General features: G+C 33.8%; 3 non-coding genes across 3 annotated transcripts; all 3 read right to left on the bottom strand.

Annotated features, from left to right (window-relative positions):
• Positions 1 to 4994: 4994 nt before the first annotated feature.
• Positions 4995 to 5099, bottom strand: LOC126008414 (U6 spliceosomal RNA). Its single transcript, XR_007495747.1, has one exon. It is a non-coding gene; the product is annotated as a U6 spliceosomal RNA (small nuclear RNA).
• A 167-nt stretch (positions 5100 to 5266) lies between these two features.
• LOC126007853 (small nucleolar RNA SNORA51) lies at positions 5267 to 5399 on the bottom strand. The gene has a single exon (XR_007495331.1). It is a non-coding gene; the product is annotated as a small nucleolar RNA SNORA51 (small nucleolar RNA).
• A 3630-nt stretch (positions 5400 to 9029) lies between these two features.
• Positions 9030 to 9136, bottom strand: LOC126008336 (U6 spliceosomal RNA). Its single transcript, XR_007495671.1, has one exon. It is a non-coding gene; the product is annotated as a U6 spliceosomal RNA (small nuclear RNA).
• Between the last annotated feature and the right edge of the window lie 2871 nt (positions 9137 to 12007).

The following is a 12007-nucleotide window of genomic DNA, read 5'->3' as shown; positions in this document are numbered from 1 at the left end:
AACTATAAAACTCTGCTCCAAGAAATAAGAGAGGACACACGGAAATGGAAACGCATACCCTGCTCGTGGATTGGCAGGATTAACATAATCAGAATGGCAATACTCCCCAAGGCATTATACAGTTTTAATGCAATCCCTCTAAAGATACCCATGACATTCTTCAAAGAAGTGGATCAGGCACTTTTGAAATTCATTTGGAACAATAAACACCCTCGAATAGCTAAAGCAATTATTGGGAAAAAGAATATGGGAGGAATTACTTTCCCCAACTTTAAACTTTACGACAAAGCAATACTTATCAAAACAGCATGGTATTGGAATAAGGACAGGCCCTCAGATCAGTGGAATAGGCTTGAATAATCAGAAAATGTTCCCCAGACATACAATCACCTAATTTTTGATAAAGGAGCAGGAAATCCTAAATGGAGCAGGGAAAGCCTCTTCAACAAGTGGTGTTGGCACAATTGGCTAGCCACTTGCAAAAAATTGAACTTAGACCCCCAGCTAACATCATGTACGAAGGTAAAATCCAAATGGATTAAAGACCTCGATATCAGTCCCAAAATCATAAGATATATAGAACAGCACATAGGCAAAACACTCCAGGACATTACAGGCATCTTCAAGGAGGAAACTGCACTCTCCAAGCAAGTGAAAGCAGAGATTAACAGATGGGAATATATTAAGTTGAGAAGCTTCTGCACCTCAAAGGAAATAGTGCCCAGGATACAAGAGCCACCCACTGAGTGGGAGAAACTATTCACCCAATATCCATCAGACAAGGGGCTACTCTCCAAAATATACAAGGCACTGACAGAACTTTACAAGAAAATAACATCTAATCCCATCAAAAAATGGGGAGAAGAAATGAACAGACACTTTGACAAAGAAGAAATACAAATGGCCAAAAGACACATGAAAAAGTGCTCCACATCACTAATCATCTAAAAATCACTAAAAATCAAAAGAACGATGAGATACACATCACACCACAGAGAATGGCACACATCACAAAGAAAGAGAATAAACAGTGTTGGCGGGGATGTGGAGAGAAAGAAACTCTTATCCACTGCTGGTGGGAATGCCGTCTAGTTCAACCTTTATGGAAAGCGATATGGAGATTCCTCCAAAAACTGGAAATTGTCTCCCAAATGATCCAGCTATACCACTCCTAGGAATATACCCTAGGAACACAAAAATACAATACAAAAACCCCTTCCTTACACCTATATTCATTGCAGCAATATTTAACATAGCAAGACTCTGGAAACAACCAAGATGCCCTTCAACAGACGAATGGCTAAAGAAACTGTGGTACATATACACAATGGAATATTATGCAGCTGTCAGGAGAGATGAAGTCATGAAATTTTCCTATACATGGATGTACACGGAATCTATTATGCTGAGTGAAATAAGTCAGAGAGAGAGAGAAAAACGCAGAATGGTCTTACTCATCTATGGGTTTTAAGAAAAATGAAAGACATTCTTGCCATAATAATTTTCAGACACAAAAGAGAAAAGAGCTGGAAGTTCCAGCTCACCTCAGGAAGCTCACCACAAAGATGATGAGTTTAGTTAGAGAAATAACTACATTTTGAACTGTCCTAATAATGAGAATGTATGAGGGAAATGGAGAGCCTGTTTAGAGTACAGGTGTGGGTCGGTTGGGGAGGAGGGAGACTTGGGACATTGGTGATGGGATTGTTGCCCTGGTGATGGGTGGTGTTCTTTACATGACTGAAACCCAAACACATTCATGTATAATCAAGGTGTTTAAATTAAAAAATATATATAAAAAAGTAATTTGCTACTGATAGATGCCTGGTCTTTTTCCTCCAGTTATCCTGTGAGTGATAAACAAATTGATTCTCTTTGTTTATAAATTAATTTTATCAATGCCTTATTCAAATGCTACCTCCTCCTCAACAAACTGAATGACTTTAAAAAAGAGACTACGTTCTTAAGATTCAAAGTCTGCTTATATTCAAAACTACTCTATAAATCACTTAAAATCATTTATTGGTAATACAAAATTCTGGTTAATCTTTATTAGTAAAAGAAAAAAATGTAGTCTAAAGTTTCTAATGGGTCTAACAGTCAGTCTCCCTGTTTTTTATTTTATTTATTTATTATTTGGGGGGTTGGGCAGTGGTATTAGGGTTCACTCCTGGCCTTGTGCTCAGAAATTGTTCCTGGGGGACCACATGGGATGGCCATGAATCGAACCTAGGTCAGTCCTCGGTCAGCCACATGCAAGGCAAACACCCTCCTAGTTGTGCTATTTCTCTGGCCCTCCCTGCTTTTTATAACTATGGAAGATGGTCAGTTAGTATATGAGAAGTACACAGTTTTACTTAGACTATATGATATATTTTCTATATTAACATCATTTTGATTTTAAATTTATGTATTGTTCTTTGAATAGAAGATTTCCTATCTGATTGTGTATTTACAAGCAATTTGTGTTTAGAGTGAAAAAATTTTAATGTCAGCAAAGTTAGTGTTGGAATGATTAAAAAATTTGAAATAATTGGTATGGGATGAATATATCTTATATGAAGAACTATCATAAGATGCTACTATGTCCTGCTGATATCCATATATTGAAACTCAATTCCCAATGTTAAAATTTTAATGGGCGGGATCTTTGATAAGGTAATAGTAGATGAGATTTTCATCAACAAATGTTGCTAATTCAACATGTTTTTAGCTTTGATATAAATAAACAAAAATTCTAATTCAAATGCAAAAGGCATTATTAGGTCAATTACACAAAGATAATTATTTATCCCATATATTCTTACATAACATTTGTAATGTAATAAATTTGTAATAAATTTTGTAATTTATTCACAAATTATTTATGTTGTATCAGTTTTACATTTGAAAATTTGATAATTATAGGCTAATATTACAATTTTAAGGGTGCTTTATATCAGTAGCACAGCAGATAAAGTGCTTGTTTTTGCAACCAAACCATATTGAATTTCCCCAACATCACATATAGTCCCTTGAGTCTTATTAGAAATGAACCTGAAGTACAAATCAAATACTAAGACCTGTACACTACCAGAAGTAGCCACAAAACAGAAAAACATACAGTTATAAGAAATAAATACTTTTTATATATTTGTTTCTAACACTAAAGAGTATCTCTAAATTTAATATGTGCTTTTTGAAAGAAGGCAATAATTTTTCATGGATTTTTTTCAATTGTGGCACAGGTGTTTGGACAAATTAGTAACACGAGTGGCTCTAATAATGAGAGACAAGATCTGAATCAAATCCTCCAGCTCACAATAAATAGGAATTATTGCCAAATAGCATTTTCATACTTCAACCTAGACTTCAATTAATCCCCCTAAAAAAGATGGCTTATTTAAAAAAAAAAATCAAATAACTACAACAAAACCCAGAAAGCAATCAGAAGCTTGCCTCACAGTCGATCTCATTTCTGTGAGACCAGCATGGAATCTTTCTCAGGCTTCTTTGTGTTTTTAAATTTTGTGCTTCTGAAGACTTCCTATTTTACATGAAGCTCTCATTCATGAGACTTACTCAGTTGGAGAGAAGGTCAAGATTAAAAGAAAACGTCTACCTTCCTTCTTGCTGGCTGTGTACCTTTCCTGATGATGTCTCTCTTTCTCATTTAATGATCTGTTCTTAGCAGGAGGAGGAGGACAAAGATAAGCCATGCCCCTGTGGAATTCAAAGAACAGGATCTGTCAATATAATTGGCACCCTATCTGTCAAAAGAGTCTTAAGAGTGTACAAATAAGAGACACATAATTACAGACATGATTTTTCTCCTTGAAATAAAATTCAGTAAACATAATATTCCTGGGGTGCACAGAAGCAGTCACCTGGTGTCCTTCTGAGTATTTCATCACCACTCGCCCTCACATGTGATCTGTAATAAAATGACTTCTCAAACAAAGATGAATGATTTATGACATTTTTCAAGTTGTCATAAGATGGATTTGCCAATTATAATTACTGCTGAGAGGCAAACTTAAGGCTAACTTTGGGGAAGTGTGCTCATATTTGATTTCTTTCCCTTTTGTTTCAAGCATCATTTAGATTCAAACTACCACTAAACTTCCTAAAACTCTAAAGGAAAATGAACAATAAAAATACTCTCTATGTGCAGGATAGGAATAGGCAACAATGCATCTAAAAAGTGTCAAATAAAAATGGAATGGAAAAAAAGGCATAGAATTGAAAACTGACATACAAACTGTGTCAGTAACGTGAAGTGAAATGCAAACTACTTCTCTGCACTATGATTTTGGAAAAATTGTTTAAATTTACACTGTGGTTTTCATTAGTGATGAAAATTATTTTAAAAAGTTTAAATAGAAATAATGGTAGGGGAAAATCTGGACTTATTGTCCTATGGGAATACATTTTATATTCATAGGGCACAAACTGAAAGAAAACAAGAACACAGAGTAAAAATTATCTCTTCCAGTCCTAAACTTTAAGCCTCTAGATTTATTCCTTTGGGAGAAGAAATTTTATCACTTTATTTTGTATTGTTTACAAAGATATCGTATGATATACAATTAATTAATTTTCTCAAATCATGCCATTAATCATAATTTTATTGTTTTTAGCATATGCTAAAAGAATTAGGTTATAATGCACGATTTTATAACTTAATATCTTCACAGTTGTTGTAAGGGTCTTTAAGATGGCAACACAAGAGTACAGCTTCTTTCTAAATATTGTCACATAGTATTGTTTTTGAATTCTATATTTAAGGATTTAAAAATGTTGGATATTTAGATTGTTTCTAAATACTTTGTTGTTTTAATAGTATATTCTCAGTAAACTTCTCACACATTCTTCAATTCAAAGTAGATATCAATTATTATTTTAAAAAAAATTTCAAAGACTAATTAGAAAAATTACTGGAGCAAATGACATTTAATTATTATTTATAATAATATATTATTATTATTTTTCACTTGTTATTTTGCTTTCTTTAAAAAAATATGGAATGCTTCACGAATTTACGTGTCATCCTTGCGCAGGGGCCATGCTAATCTTCTCTGAATCGTTCTAATTTTAGTATATGTTCTGCCGAAGCAAGCACTATTTTGCTTTTTATTTCAAAATTCTCTTCTCTTGAGTTGATACCACTTTACATTTTTATTCAAAGCATCTGTGTATTTAGATAGATAGATAGATAGATAGATGATAGATATGTATCTATCTATATAAATGTAGAGATATATTATCAACATCTTGTCAATATTATATCTATCCCCCAATTCACAATACAGACCAGGCAAAGGGCCTGGGTTGAGGTGTATATGGGGTGCATTTACTGTACCTCCTCTTTCTATACAGTCAATGTAAAGAAAACAGCCCGTGGTAAGAATTGGGAGACCTTACCTTTTTTTTTCCTTTTTTTTTGATTGTTTAATATATATACAAGATATATATTAAAAAGTATTATATCTATACGCCAAACTGGCAAGAAATTTTTTTATCTAGTCTAGATTTAAATTGTAACATTTAGAGACTTGAAAAATATTTGAGGCTCTTATATTTCTCTTTGGTGAAGTATGTTTTGCTCATGTTTTCCTGTTGGGTTATGAAAATTTTCTATTAGAAAATCAATATTAATAAATATAGAACCTGCCAGATTTTTGTCAGATACTTTATAGTATTAATACTTTTATGTTTCATACACAATGGTAATGATAATGATTATTATGATATACTTAACTTTATCAATATTTTTGTATTCTGGTATTTTATTTTTCATGTTTTCTTAGGGAAAGCACATGTAGGCAATTCTTTGATAGTGATCTCTAAACTTTTGTTCTGAGCTTTCTTTACACTAAATCTATAAAAATCATAACTTAGGGTATTAACAAGCATCAAGCTTGAGATACAATGTTATTTAAATTTATTTTTCCAAAAAGGCAATTCAACTTTAGCACAGTTAACTGAATCCTGGTTGATTCTTAAAGTTATCTTCCATTTCATATCAATAAACATAGTTTGAAGCTGGAACTTTTTATGAAGTAGATTTAAAATAAAATGTACAATAATGAAAAAAACCAATTGAGTGTCCTCAAAAACTTTATTGACATGTTTATATGATGAATAAAAGCTCACACACTACCAGGATTACATCCATCTAAAAGGTAAATCTTGTCATTTGTTTATTTATAGTCAGTGAATAGTTTCATGACATATAAAATAAAGACAAGATTCTTGGCAAATGGTCGATAACCTGGTAGATTACTCTCTAGTAACATGTTTTCTGTTTTAGTTTTAGAAAATTATTATGTGCTGTATCTCATCAATAAAAATAATATGCTCTATAAGAAGAACTTAATCCACTTATTTGAATATATGCTAGGTAGTACATTACTAAAGTTAGCTCTCTTAACATATTTTTCGTCTTTCTTTGTTTGTTGTTCTTGGGCCAAACTCAGCAGTGCTCAAGGGTTACTCCTGGCTCTGCCCGCAGAAATATCTCCTGGCAGGTTCAGGGTTCATATGAGGTGCTGGGGATTGAACCCGGATCCGTCCCAGGTCACTGAATGCAAGGCAAACGCCCTGTGTTATCACTCCGGCCCTTGTTAACATATTTCTTAATGCCTTTCTATACAACTCTTTTGTTGAATATTTCTAAGCATCATATTCTATATTTTCCAAACCAAGAATATGCCATGGAAGCATATCTGACCTTCTACCTTAGAAAACTCTGGTTAAAAAAAATAGCTTCGCTTTCTCCACCTAGTGGGGGCAGGGCCCAGCTCTCCTGACATCCTGTACCTGTTTTCCACTCCAAAGAACCCCATCTTTTTATGCCCCCATCTGCCCCTCTTGCCTTCTCACCTCACATGCATGTTTTTCTTAAATCCAGAGCGTTTCAGGAATTAAAAGAGGTCAGAAAAAATTTTAACATAGCAGAAGTCCAGAGTCATATATTTTGCTACGAATATTATTCTACTATGGAAAATCCGCTTTGCCCCTATAGTGTGTGGAAAGTATCTTGTGTGTCTGCACTCTGGATAACTTGAATATCGAACTAGCCTGTGGCTTCAGGGTAGCATTTCTGAAAGATAAACCGCACTGCTTCAGGAAAACTTGCTCTAATACTCCATGGTTATCCCTCTGCCTGCCAGTACGGGATTGGGACTCTGTATGCAGAGCACTTGGGTGTTAGATGGAGTGGAAGCAGCGCCTTCCTCCTCATGATCTGTATCATGACCATCTTCATTCCCATCTTCTTCAGTTGCCCTGTGGTTCTGCCCGTGCTCTATATCCAAAACATTGTTTCTCTTGTTCCTTCCTGGAGGTCACCCACTACTTACTTTAGAGTTGTATGATCTACCAATGAATGATCCCTCTGTCACCAGATGGCCCCCACCCTTTGGTTTGCTGTGGTACTTTGCTGTTTTCTCTGTGGCATCATGTTATTTGTGTAAATAAATTCATTTTGACATACACTAAAAAATAAAATAGCTTCGCTAAAACACCAACTGAATTACCAAATCATACATGTGAATATAAAAGAAGATTGATTTCTTAGTTACAGACTTTAATATCATATACATAGAGTGTAGAATATTATTTCTCCTTCTCCTGATGCTACAAACCATTGTCTCATAGAATAACATCTCTGATAAGATTTATATGTAAATGTTTTAAAAAAGACATTATTAGTACCCTAATGGGTTCAAAAATAATCATAGAAATGTAGTAGCTACAAATCAGTCATTCTGAAGTTAAAATCTGCATTAATTTCTAAATTGCTACTTCAGTCTGTCTCAGAAGAATAGTTGGGACTTTGTAGTCTGTGGATTACATTCACTCTTTACAGCAAAAATTGGGAAATGCTAAACTATTTTATTCTTTTGCTTGAACTGCCTGAAATTTTGACTGAGTGACAGGACTCCACAGAAATGTGTTGCGCTGGGACAGATGTTTACACATTTCCTGCCAGCACGATTGAGAGCACATGTTAGTGTCAGGGAACACAGGCTTCAGGGGAAGTTCATGACCATTATTTCAGGGACTTCGGCTCAAGAGGGCTGTCAGCTTTTAGGTCTGTGTCTGGGTTTCCATGATAGTCACAGCTACTTGTTGGTGAATAACTCCCCACTTCATCAAAAAGCATTTGACAGTTACCCTCTCAAGTCAAATAGAAAAGGTCCAGATGATTGAACCAATACACTGTGTTTATTTCACTTAGCCACCTGGCATCACACTGAACTGATGTGTGTAGGAAAAGCACCAGACCAGAGTCTCAAAACAGGCTCATTTCTTGCCATAAAAATATTAAAACTAAATTATGGACTCTCTAGAGATTAACAGAGGTGAAAAGTGTAAAATGCAATGAGATAATCATAAACTATTATGTCAATAATTATAATAATATTAGTCAATAATGACTGCTGATTCTGTACATTTCAAACAATATTAAAATACAAACTGTTGATTCTTAAATTGTTAGACTTAAATTTCCAAATTTGTATGATTTTATTTCAATATTATTTTAGAGTTTCTCACTTATTGAGTTAGAATTCTTCATTAATTTACATTGCAGTTAGAATAAAATGTAAAAAATCTCCAGTGACTGTATGTTCTAAATAATGAGTATAATTTTGAATTCATCTTCACCTATTTTCTACCTATACTTCAGTGCCTGTAGTTATCTTTTATTTCTCAAATATTTTATGAGTAACTACTGTTCATGCAGCTTAAAAAACTGATCCTTGTTCTTTTTGGGTCTTTTATTATCATGACAATACAGAATTCAACACAATTAGATTTGAGCTTTCTTTTATTATTCTGGCTATAAGAACTCTGCCACCTCTACTTCTATTCCCAATTGCTGTCTCATTTAATATGACCTGTGACTCTAGTGACATTTGTCTCAAACACATACACAATTTTTGTTCCAAAAAGGCAAGAAGTCTATCTTGTCAGAACACCAATGCACTCATAAGAATACACAACTCTGTGACATCAATGTATTAGCAAAAAAAATATTTTTTTAAAATATGGAACGCTTCACGAATTTGCATGTCATCCTTGCACAGGGGCCATGCTAATCTTCTCTGTATTGTTCCAATTTTAGTATATGTGCTGCCAAAGCGAGCACCAAAAAAATTATTTTAATTACATTGGAGGACACGAGTTTCTAAAAAAATAAAAACAACTGGTAACTATTTTTGTTTTTTTTAAGGTAAAATAACTTCTCATATTTTGGGGGGGTGTTTGGGTCACATCCAGTGACATTGAGGGGTTATTCCTGGCTATGAGCTCAGAAATTGCTCCTGGCTTGGGAGACCATATGGGAAACTGGGGATCGAACCCAGGTCCACCCTGGGTCAGCCACGTGCAAGGCAGATGCCATACTGCTGTGCTATCTCTCAGGCCCTCATATTTTATTTTGTTTTATTTTATTCCCTTTATGACACTGTGGTTTGTACTATTGTTAATGGGGGTGCTTTACCTGTTAGTTTCACCACTTTGAGCCCTGAGTTCTTGTCCAGAGTGATCAGTTCCAACTACTACTGTCTTGTTAGACCCTTCTCTATTCCAGTCTTACTCGCTACCCTTTGTGGAGAACTTTCTACCCTGGTCTGGACCTCCTGACCTTTGTTTCTGTTAGTCTCTGAGTATTATTAACATACTCTCTATTATTTTTAATATATCCCACAAATAAGTGAGGTTATTCTATCTCTATTCCTTTCCCTCTGGCTCTTTTTACTCATTATAATAGTTTGCATTTCCATCCATGTATAAGAAAATTTTATGTATTCATTTTTCCTAACGACTGCATAGTATTCCCTTGTGTAGTATTCTATGGTTTCTTTAGCCACTCATTGGTTATTGGGCACCTGAGTTGTTTTCAGATACTGGCTATTTTAAATATGCTGTGCTGTACATAGGAGTGCAGACTCTATTTTTGTATTGTATTTTTGTGTTCCTGAAGTATATCGCAAGCAGTGGTATTGCTGAGTCATATGAAAGCTCAATTTCTAGCTTCTTGAGGAAAAAAATAGAAAAAAAATACCATATTGGTAACCCTATTTTTAAAAGATCCAATAAAGTAACATTGTTTTTAAAAGGGAGAAGCATCATTAGAACTACTGTGAGCTTAATGGTGAGACCACAAGTGCCAACCATGTTTTCTGCCAACTATGGCACTTATATTTCCCTTTAGGAACATTCATAACAAAATTATTGAGAAGTCTAATTCAATAATTAAGTTAAAATGTGCTTCACAAATTTTTGTGTATTTTGTGTATTTCAGGTCATTGTTCTTAAAAAGATAAAACAACTACAATCTGCAATTTTAAGAATCCACTTATTCCTAGTCTAATGATTATTTCTCTTCTAATGATTTGCTCTCACTGTCATTAATTTAAATTTTCAGCTTTTATATTTAGTTGTAGGGGTAAAAGTAGAGTTCGGTGCTTTCTAATAATATTTTTGGTCCTTATTATTTTTAAAAAGGAATTGTTTTTTCAAACTAAATGTAACAGGTCAGTGAGCCTATAATGTAATTCTTTAGATGACAAAGAAAATAGAAAAGGACATAATATTAATGGCTGAAAATTAGTTCTCTCTGTCTATTTAGGGAAATTCCTCTCCCAGTTCAAACACTCAACACAATATACTTCTCAAATGACAAAACAGGAAACAAATTCTGAAACCATAAGGAAGCTTCTTAACCATTATTCCATAGAAATAATAACCATAATATTCATAATTGATCCCGATGCTTCTCTTCAAAATGCTATTTGTATTATTTAGGACAACATTCTGTTTGCATCTTTTACCATAAGTCCATGGCTCATGAGGATAATTTCTGGTGCATACATGAGCTGGGAGAACAGGGACTCTTCAAATGTGACTATGTAAGTCAGAGAAGAGTCCCAAATGGGAAATAGGCAGCATGGTTTTTATCATGGTTCTATATGTAATTACTTGAGTAACATAGTACTGGTGGTTTAAGTTCTCTGAAAACTATTCTGTCACTACAGATAAATATGAGAAAGATTCTGAGAAGAATAAAGTAAAAAATTCATAACAGCTTCTAGCAAATATATTGCCAATAAAATACTTAGCTTTTTCTTCTTTGGCCATTTTTTTTTCTGAATAAAATGAATTCCATATAGTTTGTAGAAAATCAAATGGTGATGGGAATGCAATTTGGTGCAGCTAATATACAAAATATAATATTCCTCAGAAAAATTAAAATTAAAACTCCATATTATTCAGTTGCTTCACTTTGGGGTATTTACATGAATAATACGAAACCACTCATTTGAAGATACATATGTTGCTGACATGCTTATTGCACATTATTTACAATAGCCAAGGGCATGAAAGAAATAAATGCACCTTGAAAGATCATTGGAAAAAAAGATTCATACAAATAAACCCAGTTAAATGTTTGAAAAAGGTTCAAAGCAATTAAATAAAGGAAAGATAGCCTTCCTTCCAACAAATAACTAAATAATTTAACTTCTTCAAATTAAAGAGAAAAGTAGACTTTACTTAAGTGCTAATATAATGCAAAGCATTCATTTAAATTAATTGAAATAAACTACATGTAAAGGTAAACTATAAATATGTATAAAAATTGTGGTATTTATTATAGGCAAAAATGTTATACTTGACACCATATTATTATTTATAAGTGAAACACATATATTGTACTTTGTTAAATTTTTCATTAGTAAATACTTACTCTTGGAGAGTATTTGTTGACAAATGCCTTAATCTTTGTTCACAATTTATTCACAAATATCTGAAAAAAGTCTCTAGCAAATATTAATAGAAAATAAAATAGAATGGGCCCAAGAGGTGGCACAAGTGGTAAGGTAGTGCATGCAGCTAACCTAGGATGGACTGCGGTTCAATCCCCTGATGTCCCATATGGTCTCCCTAGCCAGGAGCGGTTTCTGAGTGCAAAGCCAGGAGTAACCCCTGAGCATCACCAGGTGTGGCTGAAAAAAAA

The sequence above is a fragment of the Suncus etruscus genome, chromosome 4, assembly GCF_024139225.1.
Source record: "Suncus etruscus isolate mSunEtr1 chromosome 4, mSunEtr1.pri.cur, whole genome shotgun sequence".
Taxonomy (NCBI): Eukaryota; Metazoa; Chordata; class Mammalia; order Eulipotyphla; family Soricidae; genus Suncus; species Suncus etruscus.
Note: the sequence above shows the minus strand (reverse complement) of the source record. Positions and strands in the feature narration are given on the sequence as shown.